At 37.9% G+C, this 26,132-nt stretch overlaps 1 long non-coding RNA gene across 1 annotated transcript; it reads left to right on the top strand.

The window, feature by feature from the left end:
* Nucleotides 1-624: 624 nt before the first annotated feature.
* LOC136835335 (uncharacterized) lies at nt 625-26,047 on the top strand. The gene is made up of 3 exons (XR_010852108.1): nt 625-875; nt 3,983-4,055; nt 25,709-26,047. It is a non-coding gene; the product is annotated as an uncharacterized lncRNA (long non-coding RNA).
* The last annotated feature ends 85 nt before the right edge of the window (nt 26,048-26,132 follow it).

Below are 26,132 nucleotides of genomic sequence, written 5' to 3'. Positions count from 1 at the left end.
CATGCACACACACACACACACACACACACACACACACACACACACACACACACACACATATATATATATATATATATATATCAATTCACTTCGTTACGGATCTCACTTACATACACAAATATATACATATATACTGTGTATGCATGTATCATATAATATATATATGTATATATATATATATATACACATTTAACATTATCATTTGGTATTTAGTTACTTCTGAATAACCCTATCTAACTTGTAAATGCTTGTGCTGTCACAAGTTAAGAAGAAATGCAAGACATCGAGCATGTGAAATAAATATAGGCCGATAGAAGAGAATCCAAAAAGACTCCGTAGACGGTGTCGGAGATAATAACGATAGGAGGGGGAGGGATTGAGAATAATTCCCTCTCAGTAGTATTATGTAATTCCCTAACGTGAATTTAAAGAATTTTTCTTCGGCAAATCGAGATTTATTTAGATTTTCGGCTCCCTTAGAAAATAAACTGTATGTTTTCGAAGTTCACTGCACAATTTTCTTGCTACAGTTCTCTCTCTCTCTCTCTTATCTCGGGTGTATTTCCACTTTACGACGTTCCAGTGTCGTACAATCGTTTGGAAATGGTGTTGTTCTTCAGCTGGTGACTTCGAGCGTGCTTCCTAGTCCAACCAGCAGCCAATCAGGTGCCAGTTTCTCTCTGTCTGCACTAAAGAAGTGACGTGGTCTCGTGTGATTGGTTAAAGGGCTGTTGAAGCCTGCCTGAAGGCATAAAGACATTCGTTTGAGCGAAAATGGCCGGGAGAGACCGGAACGAAGTTCTGATGTTCGTTTTCCAGCGGGAATCACGGCAACTATGTTATTTATCGCAATACTAGGAAGTTATTGGGAAAAGGTAAGACTGGATTGTTATTTATCTTTAGCAATATCCCTTGTGAGAACAAGATCACTGTCATTTAGAGAGTAATATATCTTAGCAACAGGAAGTTCAGAGGGTAACATTTTTTGAAGGAGTAGTATGAGTTCTAGCATGAAAGCCCAGTTTCCATGAATTTTTTGGTGGCCCCCAACTTGCTCTCATTTAGTGGATCAAATGGGACCCAGTTTTGTTGTGATATAATTAGTATTATTCCCCGACCATCGGGTCTAAACGACAATTAGGTCTTGAACAATAAAAACCGGCGTGTAGCTGAGAATTAAAATTCCGACGGGTGATGACTTATTTCATTACTCGGACTCTTCAGTTTCAGAGACTTTGAAGTCTGTTGGTTTTTACTCTAAACACATTGCTTTTGTGTGTTAGCAGAGCGTGATTGATGCGGTCATGACGTCTTCAGATTCTAAGTCCAAATAATGCGACGAGGTTTATCATGACATTACTTTCGTAACTCGGATCTTACGTTTTTCCGTATTCAAAGAAGGTTCAGGTTCATTGTCAGGTACCTTAGTGGCAGCAGGACAGTTTGATTGGTAAATTTGGTTATTTTTCTTTAAAAGTTCTCCAAATACCACCCTAAATAACATTGTGACTACCGTGATTTCCCAGTGCAGCAGAAGTGTCATTTGGTCAAAAGCCTGTTTGAGTTTAGATTCTCCATAAGTTCCCCATAGGAATTTGAAGAGATCCTGTCACGCAGGCTTTTATCTGTCAGGATGGAATAATGCTGTGACGACCCATGTTACCAGCTGCTTAATTGCCCTGTTTAGTAGGAATATCTAGTCTAGTGTGTCTCGTCACACACTGAATATTTATTGTTTACCCAGTTATATTATAAATATTCGTATGTATATCATTATTCTTTGACTTAAAATTTGTAATCTTCGACCTTGTAAGGGAAACATCTTTTATTACATTTCACGGTATTATTTTACAATAGTTCCAACTCCTTCTATAATAATTATAGTATTATAGATGCATTTTGCATAAAAATAATTAAACTGTTTCTGAACACTTTTTGGGGAAATTCACCATATCCGAGATATGAATGTTTATATAATCCCCATCACGGACACAGTTTGTGCTCTGATGCGAGTTTTTTTAGAATTGCATTGTGGTTCTGATGCGAATTTTTCCCCCTTAAAATTGCATTGCGGGTGGTTACGTGTTATGTCTAAGTCACGTGACCTGGGTGAAAATCTCACAGGTGTCAGACATTTTCATATCATTTTGTTTCAAAATCTGTCATAGAAGTGGGGCTACGTCCCGTCTGTGTTCGTCTTGCAGCGATTATTTTCGCTTAATTCACGATTTCTTTGAAAATGAAACTCGATGCATTGATTTTTTAAGACATGGAGTGTTACCTGCAGCCGTACAGTGTTTGAAGTGTAATTAGCTGTGTAAATTTAGAAAGGATAAAAACGTTTGGCGCTGTACCGGTTATGTTTCAGACAAAAGACATAAAGAGAAAATATTGTAAGTTTACTGTAAGTGATCGAAATACTTTTAGATAAAGTTAAATTGTCGTTATGAAATTGCTGATTTTCTTTGCCAGTTTTTACTGATGAATTTTGTTTATCGCTATTGTTAAGTATTTGAATATTTCATCAAAGACCAGTGTTGATTGGAGTAGTTTTTCTAGTAAGGTGACTCAAGTTTTAATGCAATAATCAAGGAGCCCATCAGTGGTGTTGATGTTGAAGTGGAAATAGATGAAACTCTAATTACTCAGTAATACCATAAAGTCTCCTCTTACCCAGTTTGGTTGTTTTGAGGTGGTATTGAAGAACATCAAAAGGAATTCTTTGTTGAGGCATTAATTGATCCTGGTACTGACAATCGCAAAGGCGAAACTTTAGTACTAGTTAATCGTTACATAAACCAGGCACAGTTATTTATAATTGATTCGTGGCGTGGTTATAAGTAAAACCAGTGAGTGGATACACTCATTTTCAAGTTAACCACACAGAAAATTTGCAGTCCCAATAATCTAACATTCACACTGGAAATATTGAACGATTATGGCTTGAGATATTAAGAGGTGGATTAGAAGGCCTGGTATTAGAAAGGGTTTGAAACAATATCTTGCTAGTATTTATTTATTAAGCACTACCAAGATTCAGTTTACACAATTTTTTACTTAAATTGCTAAATTATATCCATCTTTTAGAGTGACACACTCAGCCACCATCACCACCTAGGAATAATTTTCTGATGACGACGACGACGACGATGACACTGTAGATAAGCCACAACCATCTTGATTACTAGCTGTTTAGGTACCCCTGCCTGGAAATGAAAAGGCTTAGTATGCTTAGGCTAGTGATTCTTCACAAGCAGAAGATTTTGTACTATAGTTTATCCAGTTATTCTTGAACGGTTCACATATGATTTGTCAGTTTAAAATTTGTAGGCTACGATCTTATTGGGGTAAAATTTTATTACATTTCATTAGCTATGACTGTGATAAGACTTTTCCAATATCATTGGTTTTGCTGGGGGCAGGGTTACACACACACACACACACACACACACACACACACACACACACTATGACTAGTATGTAAGTTCTTATGTTGACGCTCATAAATGGTTATGAATAGCTCAGTCACACCTTAGGTAGCTGAGGTCTTGTTTCAGAAATTCAGTGACAACTTTCCCAATTGTGATTTGATTAGTGTCATATTTTTATAAGGTATGCGAGCTTGGGGCAGCAGCCACGCCTAGTAACAGCCAGTAACTAGATTGTTGAAGTTTTACTTATGGTTATTTTCAAGTTGCTCCAGTTGTACTTTGCATACATTCCCTCTAAAGGTCTCTTAACTTCTTACCTTTTGGCCCTAGCATAAAAAAGTATAGTACCATGAGTCTATGACACTAACTGTAGGTCCTTGAAGAGGTGAATTAATCGGTTCAGTTACTTATTGAAATACTTTAGTTGATCTGTGCTTAATTTCTCGAATACTGTTGATTGTATATTGTTTTAATAAGCAAGGATAATTTTCCTTTTTATTTTCCTTCCACTATTTTGTTTTCTAAACCACTTTTATTTTCCTCACTTACAGCTGTCAGAAGCAGAGGATGAAATCAAAAGGAAGAATATTCCGTTTTGCTAACAGTCTATTGTGATGTCATGAGGTGAGTACTCTGTTCAAATGTCATTCCATCATTAAAAAAAAAAATTGAATGAGATTGTAGCAAAGACTGGTAGGTGGTCGAAACATTGGTCTGCTGAGTAAAAAGGCCACAATAATTTAAATGAGACTGTACTTTTCCAAAATACAAAAAGGATTAACCCTTTTTTGTATTTTGGAAAAATACTGTCTCATATAATTGTAGTGGCTTTTTACTCATTTCCTGTCACAGTATAGTGATGCACCATAGATTGGTCTATTATGTGATTAGGGTGGTAATTTCTCGCTTTTGCGGAGAATTATACCTGATCCATTAAGGATTGAATCATCCTGGTCGTGTACTTCCAACGCAGGAACTTCTGAAGTGCAACAAAGTGTGTAATTTATTTTGTTGAGAAAGCTCACACCAGTTGCATTTCAATAGTCTTTTTGTTTTACGTTCAAAACTACGTTGTGAAAAATGAAATTATTATGAAAACACGACTTTTGAAGTTATTTGAAAGGTATTAAGATTTTGGCTTTTAAAATATACCATGCACCTTCGTGGGTTTCAAATGATGTGAGTTAGCAATGCAGATCTCGGGGGCAGGTAAGGTTTGTAAAAAAATGTTTGAATACGCAGTCAAACACTTAAATGATAGTAGTAGCAGAAGGGATGATTTTTTTGGTAAATATGGTTATTTTTCCGCAATGGTTCGCTAAATAACGTCAAAAATACTAATATTGCACTGATCTCTATTCAATAATGTTGTGCAGAAATATTGTCATTTAGTTAGAGCATATTTGAGACTTGGATTGTTCTCCGTAAGTTCTCCGTGAGAATTTGGAGAGATCCTGTCATGTAAGATTTTAGTTATCACGATGGAATAATCCTGTGACGACCTTGATAAGCTGTATAAAAGTAAATAGGCTTAAGTGCCCTAAGGCTACTTAATTGTCACACGGTGAAGATGTTTGTCAAATTGTTAATCTAATTTTGCTAGAAAGATTCATATATCATGACTTTCCATCCCAAAATTTGTAGGCTTCGAGTACGATAATTGTTTTAAAGGTGTGATTACATTTTCTTGCCATGACTGTGATGATAGACTTGTGTTCAAAGTCCAGATGTTACAAGGTTTTGATGGTTGCAAGGCTAAACACAAACTATAATGTGCTTCAGTATGGAAGCTATTATATTGACACTCTGAACAATAATGGACAACAGTCACATCCTTGTTTGTTGAGACCTTTTTATTCCGTACATTCAACGCCAATGTCCTCAGTAGTAATTCTCTTGGTGTCTTGATAGTGTTTGTGTGAACTTGGAGAGGGTTTACCTTAGGTTATTTGCAAGGTCTCCGTTACACTGCTGTCTGACTTTTCATGCATTCCCTTTCAAGGTACTGTATCTTCTTATCTAACGATTCTTTGACTTAAATCTTGCTTAGAATAGTTTTAGCCTTTGCTTAAATGAGTTGAGTATTTTAATTGCATCGACAATATTAGGCCCTTGGAAGGTAGAATTATACTGTTTTCATTTATCTTTGACATATATGTGTATTTATTTTCCAACTAACTTTTACTGTATGTTTCAGTTAGCAAAGAGAATTCTTTCGTTTTCCCATTGCTACTGTGTCTTTTTAACACATGACGTAAAGACTATAAACCACTGTTTTCCTCATTACGGTAGTCAGAAGCTGAGGACGAAAGTAGAGGAAGAATATTCAGTCTTCCAAGCCAAAGAGAAACTGATATGTGGTATAAACGTTATTCAAGTGTTTTGAGTCGGTGGGTATCTCACGCTTTTGTTAAGGAATATATTGTGATCATGTTAAGGATTGATCGTCCTATAGTCATGCATTTGCATCGTTGGCCTTAAGTGCAACAAACTGGTGTACTTTAAAAAATATATATATTTTTTAGAAAGCTCACAAGAGTCAGATTTTTAGTTTTACTCTCAGTACAAAGTTATAAAGATGAAATTGATGTGCATTAATGGTTTTGGAGTTATTTTAAGAATGATGAAAGTTAATAATATCTTGGAGGTTAAAATATACCAAGCACCTCATTATTTTTAAGAGATGAGAGCATTTTCCTTCTAGTGAGTCATCACTGTAAATCTCGGTGGTAGATAAGTTTTTTTTTTTTTAAGTAGAATACACGAAGCTTCTGATCAGGAGGGTACGTCGTCTTAGGTTAATCCAGCCCTGTGCTGGCACGGGTAGACCATGGGCAGGGCTCTTGCTCTAGGGCAGCTCGTAAATAGGGGGTAGCTTTAGATGATGATAATAGGAGTTGGAATGATTTTTCTTTTTTTTTGGGCAAATTCAGGGTATTTTTCTACAAAAGTTCAACAAATACCACCTAATTAATATGTACTAATCTTGATATCCCAGTGCAGCGGCAGTGTTATTTAGTGAAATGCCTTCTTGAGTGTCTCGGAATGGTTAGGTTCTCTTTAAGTTCTCTGTAGGAATTGAGAGAGATCCTGGATTTAAAGAAATCTGTCATATATGCTTTGGGTTGTCATAATGGAATAATGCTGTGATGATGTTTACCAGCTGTTCATTCCCCACTATATATAGGAATAAAGAGCTTAGTGTCTGGAGACTTACTGTCTCTACGCACTGATTTTTTGTCAAATTGTTTATCCATTTGTTCGAGGTTGATACATACATAATTTGTCGGCTCAAAATTTGTAGGCGTCGACCTAGTTGGCGTGGAATTTGTAAAAATGTAATTACATTTCATTTGCCATCACTGTGATGAAATAATTGTTAAAAATCCAAAGATTATAGGTTTTAATGGTACCAAGGCTCTACACAATATGATTTCCCTCAGTACTGAAGTTCTCATATTTATTATATTTAAGCTCTTAAGCAGCAGTGGATGACAAAATCACATCCTAGGTTATTGCTACCTTTCATTTTTTTTTCAGATTAATAACAATGACAACTTACTCATCAGTGATTGAATTGGTGTCTTATTTTTTATAGTGTGTGTGAGCTTTGAAGAGGGTTTTACTTAAGGTTGTTTGCAAGGCCCTCCAGTTGCATTGTTTTAACTTAATACTTGAGGTGCACCTCCTACTTCCATTCTTAGCTCATTGGCTTTAACTTTAACGTGGCTATAATTATCACCAGAGTCCTTTGGGAGAGTGTAGACATGTGAAAGCAATTTTGTAAAATCTAGTTTATTCTCTCTCTCTCTCTCTCTCTCTCTTTCTCTCTTTCTCTCTTTTTCTCTTTCTCTCTTTCTCTTTCTTTTTCTCTCTCTTTCTCTCTCTTTCTCTCTCTCTCTCTCTCTTTTCTCTCTTTCTCTCTCTCTTTTTCTCTCTTTCTCTTTCTCTCTTTCTCTTTCTCTCTCTTTCTCTCTCTCTCTCTCTCTCTCTCTCTCTCTCTCTCTCTCTCTCTCTCTCTCTCTGAAAGGAGTTTTGTAGAATCTAGTTTACTCTCTCTCTCTCTCTCTGAAAGGAGTTTTGTAAAATCTAGTTTATTCTCTCTCTCTCTCTCTCTCTCTCTCTCTCTCTCTCTCTCTCTCTCTCTCTCTCTCTCTCTCTCTCTCTCTCTCCCCAAGTCTGCAAGTTTTGTACTGTCTGCACATTATGGTTTGTCTGTTTTGGAATTTTATTTTCATACATCCTACTATCATTCATTGCTTCAAATTCGTTTGAGAGGTGTCTTCTCGTAGGCGTTATCAAGACTTCCCCATGTCAGAGGAACATGTAAAGAGTTATCTCCACTAACTCATCCACTTTTGTGTTGATATCTGGCCGAGGCCTTTATCTATGACATTCTCTAAGATTGCGTGTGTTTTCATTCAAGTCGTCTTAGTCCTGCTACTTCCTTATCACCTGGCCGTTTCCATCCTTCCATCCATTTTTATTTTTGAGGCGCCTGTAGCACCCCAGATATTATATCCCTTGCGGGCTCTTGTGTTTAGTTCGTCCTGATTGGTAATTTTCTTAAGCTTTTTATCTCAAATGAGTTTATCATCAAAGCTTGTTTGGTGTGTGCGCGCGCATGCATGTGTGTATATATACGTTTGTTGTGAACTTTCCAATTTTTTACTCTATCAGAACCACTGGATTAGTTTGAAACGAATTTTGGATGATAGCAAAGTAGTGAAAATAAGTGGCGGCATTTAAACATCTTATTTTCAAGAAATTTTAGGCTAGCAATGACAACATTTGGGCGAAAGTTTCCGTACGTTGCTTATATTTTAGTTTGTTCAAACCAGGATGTGGCCACAACAGGAGTGCAGGGTTGTACATATTATATGGGATGAATCTTCACAAAGTTCCATCTTAAGAGCAACAGGACTACAGTTTGTCGAATCAACATATCATCCTCATGCTATGAAAGGGCAGGTTATTTAGACCATGGTTCCGTCTAGATACTATACTAGCGATTGCAGCAAGCTATCTCAATTGAGTAATAGGGCTCATGGCTTTAGCCTTTATTTTTGGTGTACAATTTAAGGCTTTGGATGGAACGTTTAGGGAAAAAATGATTGTTAGAATTTTTGGTTTCAAATTCTTTTGGCCATTCATTGAGAATTTTGAGAGGTGTCTAATAGTAAGTTTCTGCATTTGATTCCTATGCTTTCTTTAAGTTGGAAGGCATATTTCACTGTGCTACAGCTAAATATCTGTATATTCATTACTTTTATAGTTTCGACTTAAGATAATTGAAGATCGTTTTGAGTTCGTTTATTTCAATTTCAATAACTACCTAACTTCACCCCAAAAAACCTACTCCCAGTCACATATTCGGATTTTTCAGTTTTACTAATCACACAAACCCACCCTTCAATTCTGCAGTTCTCCGAGCTAGCCAAGTTTCGTTTGTGTGATGGTATTTTTTAGTAGGACAGATTAGGCCCTGACCAGAAAATTATAGCAGAAACGTTTGCCGGGTTTTTGACACCTAAATAGATCAATTATCTCTCTACACTGAAGTTGAAGCAACACAATATCTTGGAAATAACCGCACGTGTGCACACACTCAATAATACAACAACAGATTCGTCATAGTTGTCCGTCTCGTTGGCTCTTGTAAGCAAATAGTTCTCATACGTGTAAAATGTAATTTTTAATTTCTCTGCCACAAAGCTGCAGCCACGTCTGCCTTTCTTAACTTGGCTGGGCATTTTCAGATATATATTCGGGGTTCTTTCATCTCTAACTTCTGTTTCATGGTGGTTGTACTTTCCTGTTAGACGTGTTATTTAACTCTCTCTCTCTCTCTCTCTCTCTCTCTCTCTCTCTCTCTCAGTATTTAAGATACGTAATGCGTTTGTTTAAAGAAATAATTTTCATTCAGTTAAGTCGCCATTTGTTTCAAATCGAGAATCGATTGTCTTCTTTATAAGTTGCTTTAATAGTTGTATCATATTCCTTTAAATGAGGCCGATATTATGAGTGTATCAAGCTTAATAATAGCTTCCTGTAAAATCACCAAGATAGTCTGATTCCATCAGAACATATGCCTTGACAGACTGTTTACCCTAGCTGTAGCTTTTTAGTGCTTGCTCTGTAACTTACTTTCTGTCTAGTTCGCTTCATGTTAATATTGCTTTGCAAGTTTGATAGTGTTTTGCTCTCGTCTAGATTAAGAGAGACCTCATATAGATGTGAGCTCGTAGCATAGTCTCAACATTTCCCGAAATTTGCGAATTTTATTTTTCTGTTCATTCTGTCTTTATTGGTCGTCTGCCTCTGTCCTGTCATTTATCACCCTTGGTTTTTTTAGTGCGACCCCCTCTCACAATGCTGACTTCTGGGCTGCATTTTCACACACTACAGTATACCTCTAAGTTGACTTATTACTTTCTGGCGTTTCATTGTGGGTCACCCTTCCAAACACTTACACCAAACCCAACCTGACCTAACTTCATTGATCATATTCTCTGCTTCGATACCCCTGCAGTATCTGATTCGATATAACTGGAAGACCTGAAGTTACCAGATAGGTAGTTCAAGAATTTTGGTAAGTTTTACAATTGGTTCTTGGAATTGTTAACTGTCCTTATTGACACAGGTACTAGGTAAGATAAATCTGGTTCCATAGTTTGTGTGTTAAGGTAAAATGTAGTATTGGTTTAGGTATGAAGATGACGTGCTGAGAAGCAGGTTTACAATTACTATATATTTAAGTACATCGTAGCTGTCAAGCAAACGCTGAATTTCCGCATGTGCACCAGAATTTGTAAAAGTTTATTTAACAGTATTTTTGCTGAGTACCTTAGTATTGTTTCAGTAGAACTGCTGCTCGAATTTTCATGACAAGTGTTTATGAACCCAATTCTGGTTTGGGCCATCAAAGTTGCCTTTCGCATTAGATTCTAGTCTGTTTTAGTTTCTACGATACGGTTTTCGTTAATGGTCACTAATCAAAGGATAGTTATGACCAAATCTACAGTAGTGGATGGTTAAGGTATATCATTATGCTCAACAGTTTCATAATGTAGAAAAGTGGTTGCTTCTCCCCAGCCTCCCCTCCCCCCTCTCTCTCTCTCTCTCTCTCTCTCTCTCTCTCTCTCTCTCTCTCTCTCTCTCTCTCTCTGATTAATAACAATGACTTGTTGGTGTTTCGAGTTTTATTTACTGATCTTGTAAGTAAGGTGAGTTTTGCCCCTAACCTGCACTGTTCCTAATCTTAATATATTAAAGTATAATATTGGTCGCATTGGTTATCGTGCAGCCAGAAATCCGTTTACCGCAAGTGACGGAAAAAAATTGACTAGTTTTATAGATTATTATTTACTTATTTATTTATTTTTTGACCACATTCGGTATTCCGGCATCAAATGCTTGAGATTTCATGACTCAAGAGGCTGATTGAGATGGATCATCGGTACAAAGGCTCATCGTCGACGTCGTAGCTTCTTGCTCTACCGGCAGCGTTCTCTGCATTGCTCATTGAATACCATAAGTCATTTCTCACCTAGCTGTTCAGCTAATTGAACGTTTTCTTTTCTCCACTTTAAATTTCTCATTTAAGAACTCTTTCGGAAGAGTCCAATTGGAGTCTAGAATGAATCATTGTTTGGTTAAAGCTTTTTTTATCAGTGTTTTTATTGATAATAAGGGCCATTTTGATGATGTTCTCAGATTAAGCATGTTGCGTTGTAAGATAATGTTGACGGCCGTTGACGTTCGCTGCTTATAAGTTTTAGCGCATGACTAATAAATAGTTTAACCGACAAAATCAGGGTATAATTTTAACATGTAACATGGTTTTCCGTCTGTTACTTTGTATATCCGCCTGCCTCTTTGTCAGCATTACAGTTGAAGGAATTTCAGGCAAACTTTGTACCAATGCAGACCATCGTGTGACCGTCCGTGTTGTACGTCTTATTTTTCCAGTGGGAATTGTCTTTGGGATTACTGGGGACAGCAGTACTCTGAAAAGGCTCTGGTTGGTTCTGAATTCTCATGAGTACTGGTGACTACAGTGAAACATTTCGAAGATACTATATTGTAAATATTTTGTTTTTTAAATGTTTTGATTTATGTGAAGGGAGAAGTTTGTTAAGGACTGAGTTTCATGAGCTAAATAAGCTTTTTAATAGTTTTCTTTAGTATAGCCAAGAAATAAACTTCTCTTTCAGTCCTAGTGTCCTCGTACCCGCGGGTGGAAAGTGGCACCCACACGTTTTTATACTTGGCACTTTCTGATAGCCTCACAACCTTAAGCTTAGAAGTACGAAATTTATTAGGCAATCACAGCTGTTGAATACCTGTTTCGAATCAGACACATTCGATATTCTCTCTCTCTCTCTCTCTCTCTCTCTCTCTCTCTCTCTCTCTCTCTCTCTCTCTCTCTCTCTCTCTTGGTTTAAACCGGATCAGATCTCACGGTGTTGCAAATTTTAGTAGCTCATGGTGTTTTTTTGCATGGGAAAGGCGTTGACCCACACGTAATGTACCCTTTTATTTGGAGTAAGACAAGCACGAGTTGCGGGTAAACAGCGTTATGGTGTGTTTGAAGTTTTAAAGTATTTGAAGTTATATTGGATTTATGAAGGAAACTTAGAGATTGCAATGGATTTTTAAGGAGACCTTTGAGATTGCACCGGATTACTAGAGGGAACTTTGAGATTGCACTGGATTAATGGAGGGAACTTTGAGATTGCACTGGATTAATAGAGGGAACTTTGAGATTGCTCTGGATTAATAGAGAGAACTTTGAGATTGCTCTGGATTAATAGAGGGAACTTTGAGATTGCACTGGATTAATAGAGGGAACTTTGAGATTGCACTGGATTAATAGAGGGAACTTTGAGATTGACCTGGATTTTAAAAGGAGGCCTTTGAGATTGACCTGGATTTTAAAAGGAGACCTTTGAGATTGACCTGGATTTTAAAAGGAGACCTTTGAGATTGACCTGGATTTTAAAAGGAGACCTTTGAGATTGACCTGGATTTTAAAAGGAGACCTTTGAGATTGACCTGGATTTTAAAAGGAGGCCTTTGAGATTGACCTGGATTTTAAAAAGGCCTTTGAGATTGACCTGATTTTAAAAGGAGGCCTTTGAGATTGACCTGGATTTTAAAAGGAGGCCTTTTTGAGATTGACCTGGATTTTGACCTTGAGATTGACCTGGATTTTAAAAGGAGACCTTTGAGATTGACCTGGATTTTAAAAGGAGGCCTTTGAGATTGACCTGGATTTTAAAAGGAGACCTTTGAGATTGACCTGGATTTTAAAAGGAGGCCTTTGAGATTGACCTGGATTTTAAAAGGAGACCTTTGAGATTGACCTGGATTTTAAAAGGAGACCTTTGAGATTGACCTGATTTTTTAAAGGGGACCTTTGAGATTGACCTGAGATTTTAAAAGGAGACCTGGATTGAGATTGACCTGGATTTTAAAAGGAGGCCTTTTGAGATTGACCTGGATTTTAAAAGGAGGCCTTTTGAGATTGACCTGGATTTTAAAAGGAGGCCTTTGAGATTGACCTGGATTTTTAAAAGGAGACCTTTGAGATTGACCTGGATTTTAAAAGGAGGCTTTGAGATTTGAGATTGACCTGGATTTAAAAGGCCTTTGAGATTGACCTGGATTTTAAAAGGAGACCTTGAGATTGAGATTTTGAGACCTTGAGATTGACCTGATTTTAAAAGGAGGCCTTTGAGATTGACCTGGATTTTAAAAGGAGACCTGAGATTTGGATTTTAAAAGGAGACCTTTGAGATTGACCTGGATTTTAAAGGAGACCTTTTGACCCGGATTTTAAAAGGAGGCCTTTGAGATTGACCTGGATTTTAAAAGGAGGCCTTTTTGAGATTGACCTTTGAGATTGACCTGATTTTAAAAAGGAGGCCTTTGAGATTGACCTGGATTTTAAAAAAGGAGGCCTTTGAGATTGACCTGGATTTTAAAAGGAGGCCTTTGAGATTGACCTGGATTTTTAAAGGAGACCTTTGAGATTGACCTGGATTTTAAAAGGAGGCCTTTGAGATTGACCTGATTTTAAAAGGAGGCCTTTGAGATTGACCTGGGATTTTAAAGGAGATTGCCTTTTGAGATTGACCTGATTTTAAAAGGAGGCCTTTGAGATTGACCTGGATTTTAAAAAGGAGGCCTTTGAGATTGAGATTGATGGATTTTAAAAGGAGACCTTTGAGATTGACCTGGATTTTTAAAAGGAGAGGCCTTTGAGATTGACCTGGATTTTAAAAGGAGACCTTTGAGATTGACCTGATTTTAAAAGGAGACCTTTGAGATTGACCTGATTTTAAAAGGAGGCCTTTGAGATTGACCTGGATTTTAAAAGGAGGCCTTTGAGGATTGACCTGGATTTTAAAAGGAGACCTTTGAGATTGACCTGATTTTAAAAGGAGACCTTTGAGATTGGCCTGGAATTTTAAAAGGAGGGCCTTTGAGATTGACCTGGAATTTAAAAAGGCCTTTTGAGATTGACCTTTGAGATTTTTAAAGGAGACCTTTGAGATTGACCTGGATTGATTTTAAAAGGAGGCTTTGAGATTGAGATTTTGACCTGAGATTGACCTTTAAAGGAGACCTTTGAGATTAAAAGGACCTGAGATTTTGATTTTAAAAGGAGGCCTTTGAGATTGACCTGGATTTAAAAGGAGGCCTTTGAGATTGACTCTGGATTTTAAAAGGAGGCCTTTGAGATTGACCTGGATTTTAAAAAGGAGGCCTTTTGAGATTGACCTGGATTTTAAAAGGAGGCCTTTGAGATTGACCTGGATTTTAAAAGGAGACCTTTGAGATTGACCTGGATTTTTAAAAGGAGACCTTTGAGATTGACCTGGATTTTAAAAGGAGGCCTTTGAGATTGACCTGGATTTTTAAAAGGAGGCCTTTGAGATTGACCTGGATTTTAAAGGAGACTTTGAGATTGACCTGGATTTTAAAAAGGAGACCTTTGAGATTGACCTGGATTTTAAAAGGAGACCTTTGAGATTGACCTGGATTTTAAAAGGAGACCTTTGAGATTGACCTGGATTTTAAAAGGAGGCCTTGAGATTTGAGATTGACCTTGAGATTGACCTGGATTTTAAAAGGAGACCTTTGAGATTGACCTGGATTTTAAAAGGAGACCTTTGAGATTGACCTGGATTTTAAAGGAGACCTTGAGATTGACCTTTGAGATTGACCTGGATTTTAAAAGGAGGCCTTTGAGATTGACCTGAGATTTTGATTTAAAAAGGAGACCTTTTGAGATTGACCTGATTTTTAAAAGGAGACCTTTTGAGATTGAGATTTTTGACCTTTGAGATTGACCTGGATTTTAAAAGGAGACCTTTGAGATTGACTGGATTTTAAAAGGAGAATTTTGAGATTGCACCTTTGAGATTGATTTTAAAAGGAGGCCTTTGAGATTGACCTGGATTTTTAAAAGGAGACCTTTGAGATTGACCTGGATTTTAAAAGGAGGCCTTTGAGATTGACCTGGATTTTAAAGATTGGATTTTAAAAGGAGACTTTGAGATTTATTTTAAAGGCCTGGATTTTAAAAGGAGACCTTTGAGATTGACCTGGATTTTAAAAAGGAGGCCTTTTGAGATTGACCTGGATTTTAAAAGGAGACCTTGAGATTGACCTGGATTTTAAAAAACCTTTTGGAGGCCTTTGAGATTGACCTGGATTTTAAAAGGAGGCCTTTGAGATTGACCTGGATTTTAAAAGGAGGCCTTTGAGATTGACCTGGATTTTAAAAGGAGGCCTTTGAGATTGACCTGGATTTTAAAAGGAGGCCTTTGAGATTGACCTGGATTTTAAAAGGCCTTTGAGATTGACCTGGATTTTAAAGGAGGCCTTTGAGATTGACCTGGATTTTAAAAGGAGGCCTTTGAGATTGACCTGATTTTAAAAGGAGACCTTTGAGATTGACCTGGATTTAAAGTGGAACTTTGAGATTGACTGGATTAATGGAGGGAACTTTGAGATTGCACTGGATTTAGAGGAACTTTGAGGCTCTGGATTTGAGATTGCACTGGATTAATAGAGGGAACTTTGAGATTGCACTGGATTAATAGAGGAACTTTGAGATTGTTCTGGATTAATAGAGAGAACTTTGAGATTGAGATTGCCTTTGAGATTCTGGATTAAGGAGGACCTTTGAGAGCCTGGAACTTTGAGATTGTTCTGGATTTTAATAAAGGAGGCCTTTGAGATTGACCTGGATTTTAATAGGAGGGCCTTTGAGATTGACCTGGATTTTAAAAGGAGGCCTTTGAGAACCAGGATTTTTTGAGATTGACCTGGATTTAAAAAGGAGGCCTTTGAGATTGACCTGGATTTTAAAGGAGGCCTTTGAGATTGACCTGGATTTTAAAAGGAGGCCTTTGAGATTGACCTGGATTTTAAAAAGGAGGCCTTTGAGATTGACCTGGATTTTAAAAGGAGGCCTTTGAGATTGACCTGATTTTAAAAGGAGACCTTTGAGATTGACCTGATTTTAAAAGGAGACCTTTTGAGATTGACCTGGATTTTAAAGGAGGCCTTTGAGATTGACCTGGATTTTTAAAAGGAGGCCTTTGAGATTGACCTGGATTTGAGATTGAGATTGACCTGGATTTTAAAAGACCTTTGAGATTGACCTGGATTTTAAAAGGAGGCCTTTGAGATTGACCTGGATTTAAAAGGAGGCCTTTGAGATTGACCTGGATTTTAAAGGAGGCCTTGAGATTGACCTGGATTTTAAAGGAGGCCTTTGAGATTGACCTGGATTTTAAAAGGAGGCTTTGAGATTGACCTGGATTTTTTGAGATTGACCTGGATTTTAAAAGGAGGCCTTTGAGATTGACCTGGATTTTAAAGGAGGCCTTTGAGATTGACCTGGATTTTAAAAAGGAGGCCTGAGATTGACCTTTTAAAAAGGAGACCTTTGAGATTGACCTGGATTTTAAAAAGGCCTTTGAGAGACCTGGATTTTTAAAGGAGACCTTTTGAGATTGACCTGGATTTTGACCTTTGAGATTGGATTTTAAAAGGAGACCTTTGAGATTGACCTGGATTTTAAAAGGAGACCTTTGAGATTGACCTGGATTTTAAAGGAGGCCTTTGAGATTGACCTGGATTTTAAAAGGAGGCCTTTGAGATTGACCTGGATTTAAAAGGAGGCCTTTGAGATTGACCTGGATTTTAAAAGGAGACCTTTGAGATTGACCTGGATTTTAAAAGGAGAGATTGACCTTTGAGATTGACCTGGATTTTAAAGGAGACCTTTGAGATTGACCTGGATTTTAAAAGGAGACCTTTGAGATTGACCTGAGATTGACCTTTAAAAAGGAGACCTTTGAGATTGACCTGGATTTTAAAAGGAGGCCTTTGAGATTGACCTGGATTTTAAAAGGAGACCTTTGAGATTGACCTGGATTTTAAAAGGAGACCTTTGAGATTGAGATTTTGACCTTTGAGATTTGGAAAAGGAGGCCTTTGAGATTGACCTGGATTTTAAAGGAGACCTTTGAGATTGACCTGGATTTTAAAAGGAGGCCTTTGAGATTGACCTGGATTTTAAAAGGAGGCCTTTGAGATTGACCTGGAGGCCTTTGAGATTTAAAAGGAGGCCTTTGAGATTGACCTGGATTTTAAAAAGGAGGCCTTTGAGATTGACCTGGATTTTAAAAGGAGGCCTTTGAGATTGACCTGGATTTTAAAAGGAGACCTTTGAGATTGACCTAAAAAGGAGACCTTTTTGACCTGGATTTTAAAGGAGGCCTTTGAGATTGACCTGGATTTAAAAGGAGGCCTTTGAGAAAGGAGACCTTTGAGATTGACCTGGATTTTAAGGAGGACTTTGAGATTGAGATTTGACTTTGAGATTGACCTGGATTTTAAAAGGAGGCCTTTGAGATTGACCTGGATTTTAAAAGGAGGCCTTTGAGATTGACCTGGATTTTAAAAGGAGGCCTTTGAGATTGACCTGGATTTTAAAAGGAGACCTTTGAGATTGACCTGGATTTTAAAAGGAGACCTTTGAGATTGACCTGGATTTTAAAGAGGCCTTTGGTGGCCTAAGATTTTAAAAAGAGCCTTTAGAGATTAGCCTGGAATTTTAAGGAGACCTTCCAAGATTGACCTGAATTTTAAAGGAGGCCTTTAGGGTGACACAGATTTTAAAGGGACCTTTGAGATTGACCTGGATTTTAAGGGGGCCTTTGAGATTGGCCTGGATTTTAAAGAAAGAGACCTTTGGGTGACCTGGATTTTAAAAGGGGCCTTTGGGGGTGGCCTGGATTTTAAAGGACCTTTGAGGTTGACCTGGATTTTAAAGGGGGCCTTTGACCTGGATTTGGGCAGAGATTGACCTGGGATTTTTAGGGACCTTTGAGATTGACCTGGATTTTAAAGGAGACCTTTGATGATTGACTTGGATTTTAAAAAGACCTTGAGATTGGGATTTTACCTTTGAGATTGACCTGGATTTTAAAAGGAGACAAAAGGAGGGGCCTTTGAGATTGACCTGGATTTTAAAGGAGACCTTTGAGATTGACTTGGATTTTAAGGAGACCTGAGATTGACCTGGATTTTGAGGAGGCCTTGAGATTGACCTGGATTTTAAAAGGAGACCTTTGAGATTGACTGGATTTAGTAAAGGAGACCTTTGAGATTGACCTGGATTTTAAAAGAGACCTTTGGATTGACCTGGATTTTTAAAAGGAGGCCTTTGAGATTGACCTGGATTTTAAAAAGGAGACTCTGAGATTGACCTGGATTTAAAAGGAGACCTTGAGATTGACTCTGGTTTAAAAGCCTGAGATTGACCTTTTTTTAAAAGGAGACCTTTGAGAGATTGACCCTCGATTTTAAAAAGGAGACCTTTAGACACTTGATTTTAAAAAGGAGACTTTGAGATTGACTAAAAAAGGAGACCTTTGAGATTGACCTGGATTTTAAAAGGAGACCTTTTGAGACAACCTGATTTTTAAAAGAGACCTTTTGAGATTGATCCTGGGTTTTAAAAGACCTTTGAGATTGACCTGATTTAAAGCCTAGATTGAGGATTTTAAAAAGGAGACCTTTTGAGATTGACCTGATTTTAAAAGGAGACCTTTTTGAGATTGACCTGGATTTTAAAAGGGGAGACCTTGAGATTGACCTGATTTTAAAAGGAGACTCTTTGAGATTGACCTGAGGAACCTTGAGATTGACCTGGATTTTAAAGAGACCTTTGAGATTGACCTGGATTTTAAAGGAGACCTTTGAGATTGACCTGGATTTAAAAGGAGACCTTTGAGATTGACCTGGATTTTAAGGAGACCTTTGAGATTGACCTGAATTTTTAAAGGGAGATCTTGAGATTGACCTGGATTTTAAAGAGACCTTGAGATTGACCTGATTTAAAAGGACATGCCTTTGAGATTGACCTTGGATTTAGTATGAAAGATTGACGCTGGATTTTTAAAGGAGACCTTTTGAGACTGAATTGAAGTTTGACTGGATTTAAAGGAGACCTTTGGAGATTGACCTGATTTTAAAAGGGGACCTTGAGATTGACTTTATTTTAAAATATATCCCTTGAGATTGACCTGAAAAAGGAGACCTTTGAGATTGACCTTCTGAAGACCTTGAGATTGACCTGGATTTTTAGAGACTTTGAGATTGGACTTTTGAAAAGGAGACTTTGAGATTTTGATTTAAAAGGAGACCTTTGAGATTGACACTGGATTTTATGGAGACCTTAAGATTGCAATTGGGTGGAACTGGGATTTTAATACCTTTGAGACCTTTTTTTGTGGACGTTTGAGATTGCCTTGATGGCCCTTTGAAATTGTCCTGACTTTTGGGGAGAAAACTTGGTTTTGAAGGAGATGTTTTTTTAGGGGACCTGTGAATTGTAGATTTTATGGGCAATTGCACTGGATTTTTATGACCTTGGTAAATTGCAGTTGAATTTATGGGAACTTTGAGATTTTAACTGTAAATTTAAGGGAACCTTTGAAATTGCACTGGATTTTTAAGGGAAGATTGAAATTGCACTGGATTTTTAAGGGGACTTTTGCGAATGCACTGGAATTTGGGTGGGACGTTTTAAATTGCACTGGATTTTTAGCAGACCTTTGAAATTGCACTGCATTTTTAGCAAACCTTTGACGTTGCACTGGATTTTTAAGGGGATTCTTGAAGTTGCATTGTATTTTCAAGGGCTCATTTGAAATTTCACTGGATTTTTAAGGGGACCTTCGAAATTGCCTAGATTTTCAAGGAAACCTTTAAATTTCCACTGGATTTTTATGGAGACCTTTGAAATTACACTGTACTTTTAGGAGGACTTAGAAATTGCCATGGATTTTAAGGGTACCTTTGAAATTGCCATGGTTTTTAAGGGTACCTTTGAAACTGCAAGAGGTTTTTATAGGAATCTTATAAATTGCAAGGGCTTAGGGGATCTTTTAAATTACAAGGGTTAGGGGATCTTTTAAATTACAAGGGTTATGGGATCTTTTAAACTGCAAGGGTTATGGGATCTTTTAAACTTCAAGGGTTAGGGGATCTTTTAAATTGCAAGGGTTAGGGGATCTTTTAAACTGCAAGAGTTAGGGGGATCTTTTAAATTGCAAGGGTTAGGGGATCTTTTTTAGCTGCAAGAGTTAGGGGTATCTTTTAAATTGCAAAGAGGGATCTTTAAACCGGCAAGAGTTAGGGGATCTTTTTAAAAACTTGCAAAGGGTTGAGGATCTTTTTAAACTGCAAGAGCGTTATGATCTTTTTAAATTGCTGCAGAGTTAGGGATCTTTTAAGCTGCAAAAGTTAGAGGATCTTTTAAACCAAGAGCAGAGGATCTCTTAACCGGCAAGCGTTAGAATCTCTTAAACTGCAAGCGTTGTTTTAAACTGGGGATCTCTTAAACTGCAAGCGTTAGGGGGATCTCTTAAACTGCAAGCGTTAGGGGGATCTCGTAAACTGCAAGCGTTAGGGGGGATCTAAACTGGTGTTTTAGGGGATCTCTAGAAGCTGCAATCGATTAGGGGATCTGCTAGGGAGCTCGAACTGCAAGCGTTAGGGGATGTAAATGAGCTGCAGCGTTAGGGGGATCTCGTAAACTGCAAGAAAGCGCAGGGGGATCTTAAACTGCAAAATGAAAACTGCCAAGCGTTAGGGGATAAATGACTGCAAGCGTTAGGGGGATCTCGCAACCGCTGGCGTTAGGGGATCTCGTAAAATCCGCAACTGCGCGATTAGGGGATCTGTAAACTACAAGGCGTTAAGGGATCTCTTTCAGAAACTGCAGCGTTAGAGGATCTCGTAAACTGCAAAGCGTTAGGGGGATCTCGTGAAACGCTGCAAGAGCGTTGGGGATCTAAATGAAACTGGCGTTGGGGATCTTTGCAAAGCGTTAGGGGATCTCGTAGAACTGCAAGAGTTAGGGGATCTCATGAAACTGCAAGAGTTAGGGGATCGTGAATGCAAGAGTTAAGGGGATCTCGTAAACTGCAAGAGTTAGGGGGATCTCGTAAACTGCAAGAGTTAGGGGGATCTCGTAAACTGCAAGAGTTAGGGGGATCTCGTAAACTGCAAGAGTTAGGGGGATCTCGTAAACTGCAAGAGTTAGGGGGATCTCGTAAACTGCAAGAGTTGAGGGATCTCAAACTGCAAGAGTTAGAGGATCTCATAAACTGCAAGAGTTAGGGATCCTCATAAACTGCAAGTTAGGGGATCTCATGAAGCTTCCTGAAGTGTTAGGGGATCTCTTAAAGTGCACAGGATGTAAGCAGATCTCTTAAAATGCACGGGATTTAAGCAGATCTCTTAAAGTGCACAGGATTTAAGCAGATCTCTTAAAGTGCACAGGATTTAAGCAAGATCTCTCTTAAGAGTGCACGGGATTTACAGATCTTAAAGTGCAGTGACTCGCAGATCTCTTAAAGTACAGGATTTCGCAAGATCTCTTGGTGCAGGGATTTAAGCAGATCTCTTTAATTGCAAAGGATTTAAGCGAATCTCTTTAATTGCAAAGGATTTAAGCGAATCTCTTTAATTGCCAGGGTTTTTTGTTGACTTTTGGAATTGCAGTGGCATAAAGAAATCCTTAAAATTACAGTGGCTTTGTAGTTAAGAGCTGTGTAGTCGACGTTTGGAATTACATGGCTTTGAAGGGTCTCCTGGAAATTCAACGGGGTTTTAGGAGACATTTGAAACCGCAATTGCTTTTTAAGATATTTGAAATTGCAATTTTTTAGGAGCACTTGAAATAGCAAGGGATTTTAGTGTACATTTGAAATAGCAGGGGCTTTTAGAAATTTTATTGTCTTTTCATAAGGGTTTTTGAGCTTAAACAAATGCAAAGGAGTTGCAACAGCCGTAGTTTTTTTTTTAATATTCAAAATGTATGTTAGCAGCACGAGTGGCTCAAACAGGGTTACGTTTCCTTTTTATTTCTCCGCAATCTGAAATGATAGTCACTCTTATCTAAGCCAAGGTCCTTTAAATATACTCTGAATATATTTAAAGGACATTGATCTAAGCCTTTTATAAGAGAGCGAGAGAGCACGAGCGGGCGAGCGCGATGGAGTTGCCTATGGGCATATTATTAATGTGGACGTGGTTAATCTTCACGGGTGTGTATTTTCTTAACTGCACGTTCAGTTTGTGTGAGAGTATGTTTGTGTGTAACCTTTGCATACTTGACTAGTTTTAAATAGCTGTATGAAATATTTACAATTATCGTTTTCATGAACCATATACAGTAGTTCAGATGTATCGTATGAATACATGAATGCTTCAATACGTTCCAGACCATCTTGCCATGACGTTTAACATTAGGAAGGGTGGGGGATGTGCAAAAGAACCAAGGCGTTTGCATATACATTTTTAAAAAAGATGTACCAAGAAACTTTTTTTAATCAGGTATAAATGGAAGGATCAGAGTTTCTTCAGTTATTGGGGGCGTGGAATTTGCTTCGGGCTGCTAAATTCAGTGAAAAAATAATTTTAGATAGCTAACAGGAATACAAAATGCTACCAGTTATTTTGTGTTAATTTTCATCATATTCAAGGGATAAAATAATGTTGCTTCTGTACCCAGTCCCCTCCCTTGCTAATGCCAAGTGATAGGAAAGGGTTTACATGCAATATTGTGCAATCATAAGACGGTCGTTTAAACAGAAGGATAGTGGTCCCTTCTTGAACAAGAGGTTTAGGGCCACCTTAGTATATTTTGCCCCTTTACTGTAATATCACACCGTTATGTGGAATTAGAAGGACAATAAATTCAATGTTTAAAATCCGTTGACACTGCTTCCATCCAGAACACTGGTGGATGTTAAAAAAATGTTGGCGACTGTAGTAATTTTGTTTTTCAAGTATGGAATAGCAACTTTGGCAGGACCGAGATGGTGACTAATTATGCTCCGTGATGGGCGGGTCAAGACGTCCTGCTTTGGTCCTTATAAGCTGGCATCTGGGTTGACCTCTTCGTGGTGGCGTCGGGGTTGTGGTACGCGTAACACCATGGCCACCGGGAGAACACACGCTTTATTGAAGTTAGGTCTTGGGGTTAAATCCTCCACGCAGTCGATTTTGTAGATTTAAAAAAGCCACCTTGGCCTAGTTCCAGTTTATATACTATGTGCTAAAGGGGTTTTCTCCTACCATTATGGGCTCTCTGAATTTTCGTAGAACAGTGCACACACCTATCTTGGTTTATCACTGCTTTTCCTTTTTATTTTTATCCACCCCTCTTGGTTTCTTTCTCTTGTTTTTCGTTGGAAATTTATTAGATAGGCACTCAAATTATAAACTGAAATGGAAGGCACTTTTAATGTCAAATGAGTTGCTAGGAACGCTGCTTTGTATAAAATTTCACCAGGTTTACTACAGAGGAAGGCCACATTTCTTTCTGTTTCATAAAGACCTTGGAACTTGTGAAGCACTCTTATCAATCAATATTCACGGTCTTGCGGAGCGCTCTTCATGAGGGTGCAGAGGCCCGTATGGTCGGTTTAGATTTCAGCGCAGTCTTTGACCTGTTACAGTGAATCATGAAGCGTTTACCTACAAGCTAAGATTATTTTTAAAAATTAGTGGATCTTATATTAAAATTTTAAACGAATTTTTAATAGACAGACCCAAAGGGTCCGTGTTGATAGTCAGTGAGATAGCTTTAGTAATGTCATTTCAGGTGTTCCTCGAGGTAGTAGTCTTGGACCTTTGTGGCAAGGTTTGGTGAGCAAACTGATTACATACGCCGATGATACTACTCTTCTACAGTAGCTGCTGTTCCTTCTCCGCGCCTTAGGTCCGTGATTGCAGAATCCTTGAATAGAGATCCGGTACGTAGTAATGAGTGGAGTGGAGTATGAATGTTGCTCTGGAACAGTTTCGCCTTTGCATCCTGATTTACATTTAAATGGTATGAAATATTAGTGAAAAATTTTTCGATGTAATTCTTGATAAATTGACTTTTGAGAAGCATATACATAATAAGGTTTCCTCTTTGTCAAAAAGTTGTATCTTGCGGACATTTTTTCGGATATTTCGTGATGCAAATGTTTGAGGAAACGCTTTGGAAAGTTTCGTGAATGCTTTCGGTGGTTCCGTATAGTGTGAACTTTTCTTCCTTTTTTGGAGTACTGTTCCCCAATGTGGTCTTCAGGTGCGGATTCTCATCTCAAACTTGTGGATAGTTATTACATCAGTCAAGTTTATCTTGCCAGCTCTTAATGCTGACTTGTGGCATTGACGTGAGTTCCTTGTTTGTGTCATGAATGCACTACAACTACTAACATCCTCTGCTTTCTTCGTTGCCTGACCTAGCTGTTTTACGCTCGACACTAGGCTGCTGCAGTGTCGTTTTCTGGCACCAGGTTATTACTTCTCAGTTTGCTAGGAGTCTCTCTTGGCTACTAATAGAGTGTGGAATAATTTGCTTTACTGCACTTAGGGAGTTTTCTGATGTCCAGTTGGTTAAGCGAGGAGCAATTTCATTCCTGTTGACTTTCCCAGGAATTCAGGTGCATCGGTTTGTTTTCTATTCCCTCAGATTTATAACTTTTTCCTAGAACTCCTGTCTCTGCAGACTGATTTCTTTTTGGAGCCCTCTTGGGTTTAGTTTGTTGACTGTCCATAAAGGTTTTCAGCAGAAGATTTAAAGAAAAGTAAAAGTGGATAGGGTGCAGGGAAATTGTGTGCGCCTGCAATCTTGAGATTACTAAATGTGAGAAAGACTGAATATTTTTGGACTTACTATCGGCCGTGGCAGTTCCTTCGATCTATTTTAAAGCCTATTTTAAAGAAACGTCCTTTAACAACTGAAGAAATATTCTGCATCAACATTTAATGTTCATTTACATTAAAAGACAAATATATATGCTGCCTCTTTCCCTCAATCAATCCCTCTGGTTGTTTAAAACATGTTTTAATCCCTTGAAGGAACGTCGTGACTTTTCTGTTACTGTTGAAGTAACAGTAGCAGAAAAGTCAAGATGTTCCTCACTAAGCAGTTAACAAGGGTGAGTTTTTATGGGGTATTTTCAGTGTGGGTTTTTTGTTATTGCTAAGTTGGTATCCTGAATTTCAGTACACATTACGGCAAGCTAAGGAAACAGCTGACAACTTGGTCACTTAATGTTGCTTTATATTATTTTGTCATGGAGTTCGTCACGTGTATTCATGCTTAGCGGCTTGTTTCACAGGCAAAGTTGTCAACAGTTCCTAGTTTGCATGTTAAATAGTAGCCAAATGTCTTAGTTTGCCATTCGAAATTCATGAAACCAGTTGTGTATATAGCATTTTGTTGATGATTTCTTTCCCATCTATATGAATTAAGGATAAAAAGGTTCTTATCGGTGTAAATATTTTTGTATTTCTAAAACTACAAGGCTTTACGAGGAGCAGTTTTTATCCCTACGGAAGGTCCTCGCTTTCAAAGCCCCAAAGTATTCTTACAAGATATCAAGTTTGATTACATAGGTTGTTCTTATCCTCATGTTTAAGGGTGCGTCCACGCTGCAGGGAAACACATCGGAAACGACTTACAACTGTTTATATAATTATCCAACATTTGCCAATGATTTTGTTTTTATGATCGTTGACTTTTCGAAGAGTGTTTGACGTTTTACTGTAGCGTGGACGTAACCCTAATGTATATAGGCCTATTTCTTCAGTATTACTTGAAACCTGTTATTTCTTTGAACTAATAACTGAATAACCAAAAATCACTTATCACTAACACAATTTCTTTTATTTTACAGGCCAAGAAAGCTCTGAGAACACAAATACAAGATAAGCTGACGAAGAGGATCGCCGGGAATGTTAAGTACAAGAAAGCTGACGAAGAGGATCGCCGGGAATGAGAAGTACAAGAAAGCTGACGAAGAGGATCGCCGGGAATGATAAATACAAGATAGCTGACGAAGAGGATCGCCGGGAATGATAAATACAAGATAGCTGACGAAGAGGATCGCCGGGAATGATAAATACAAGACAGCTGACGAAGAGGATCGCCGAGCATGATAAATATAGATTAGCCGGTAATCCAGGGCAATTAATTAGAAAACTTCTGGACGAATCAAATGTTTAAAAAGAAATTTATGATTTTTAGTTTTTTTTTTTTTTTTTTTTTTTTTTTTTTTTTTTTTTTTTTTTGTGGGTTTTTTTTTGCTATGGGGTTAAAAT

The sequence above is a fragment of the Macrobrachium rosenbergii genome, chromosome 55 (assembly GCF_040412425.1).
Source record: "Macrobrachium rosenbergii isolate ZJJX-2024 chromosome 55, ASM4041242v1, whole genome shotgun sequence".
In the NCBI taxonomy this organism is placed as follows: Eukaryota; Metazoa; Arthropoda; class Malacostraca; order Decapoda; family Palaemonidae; genus Macrobrachium; species Macrobrachium rosenbergii.
The sequence above is the reverse complement of the archived record's forward strand: the minus strand, read 5'-3'. Positions and strand labels throughout refer to the sequence as shown.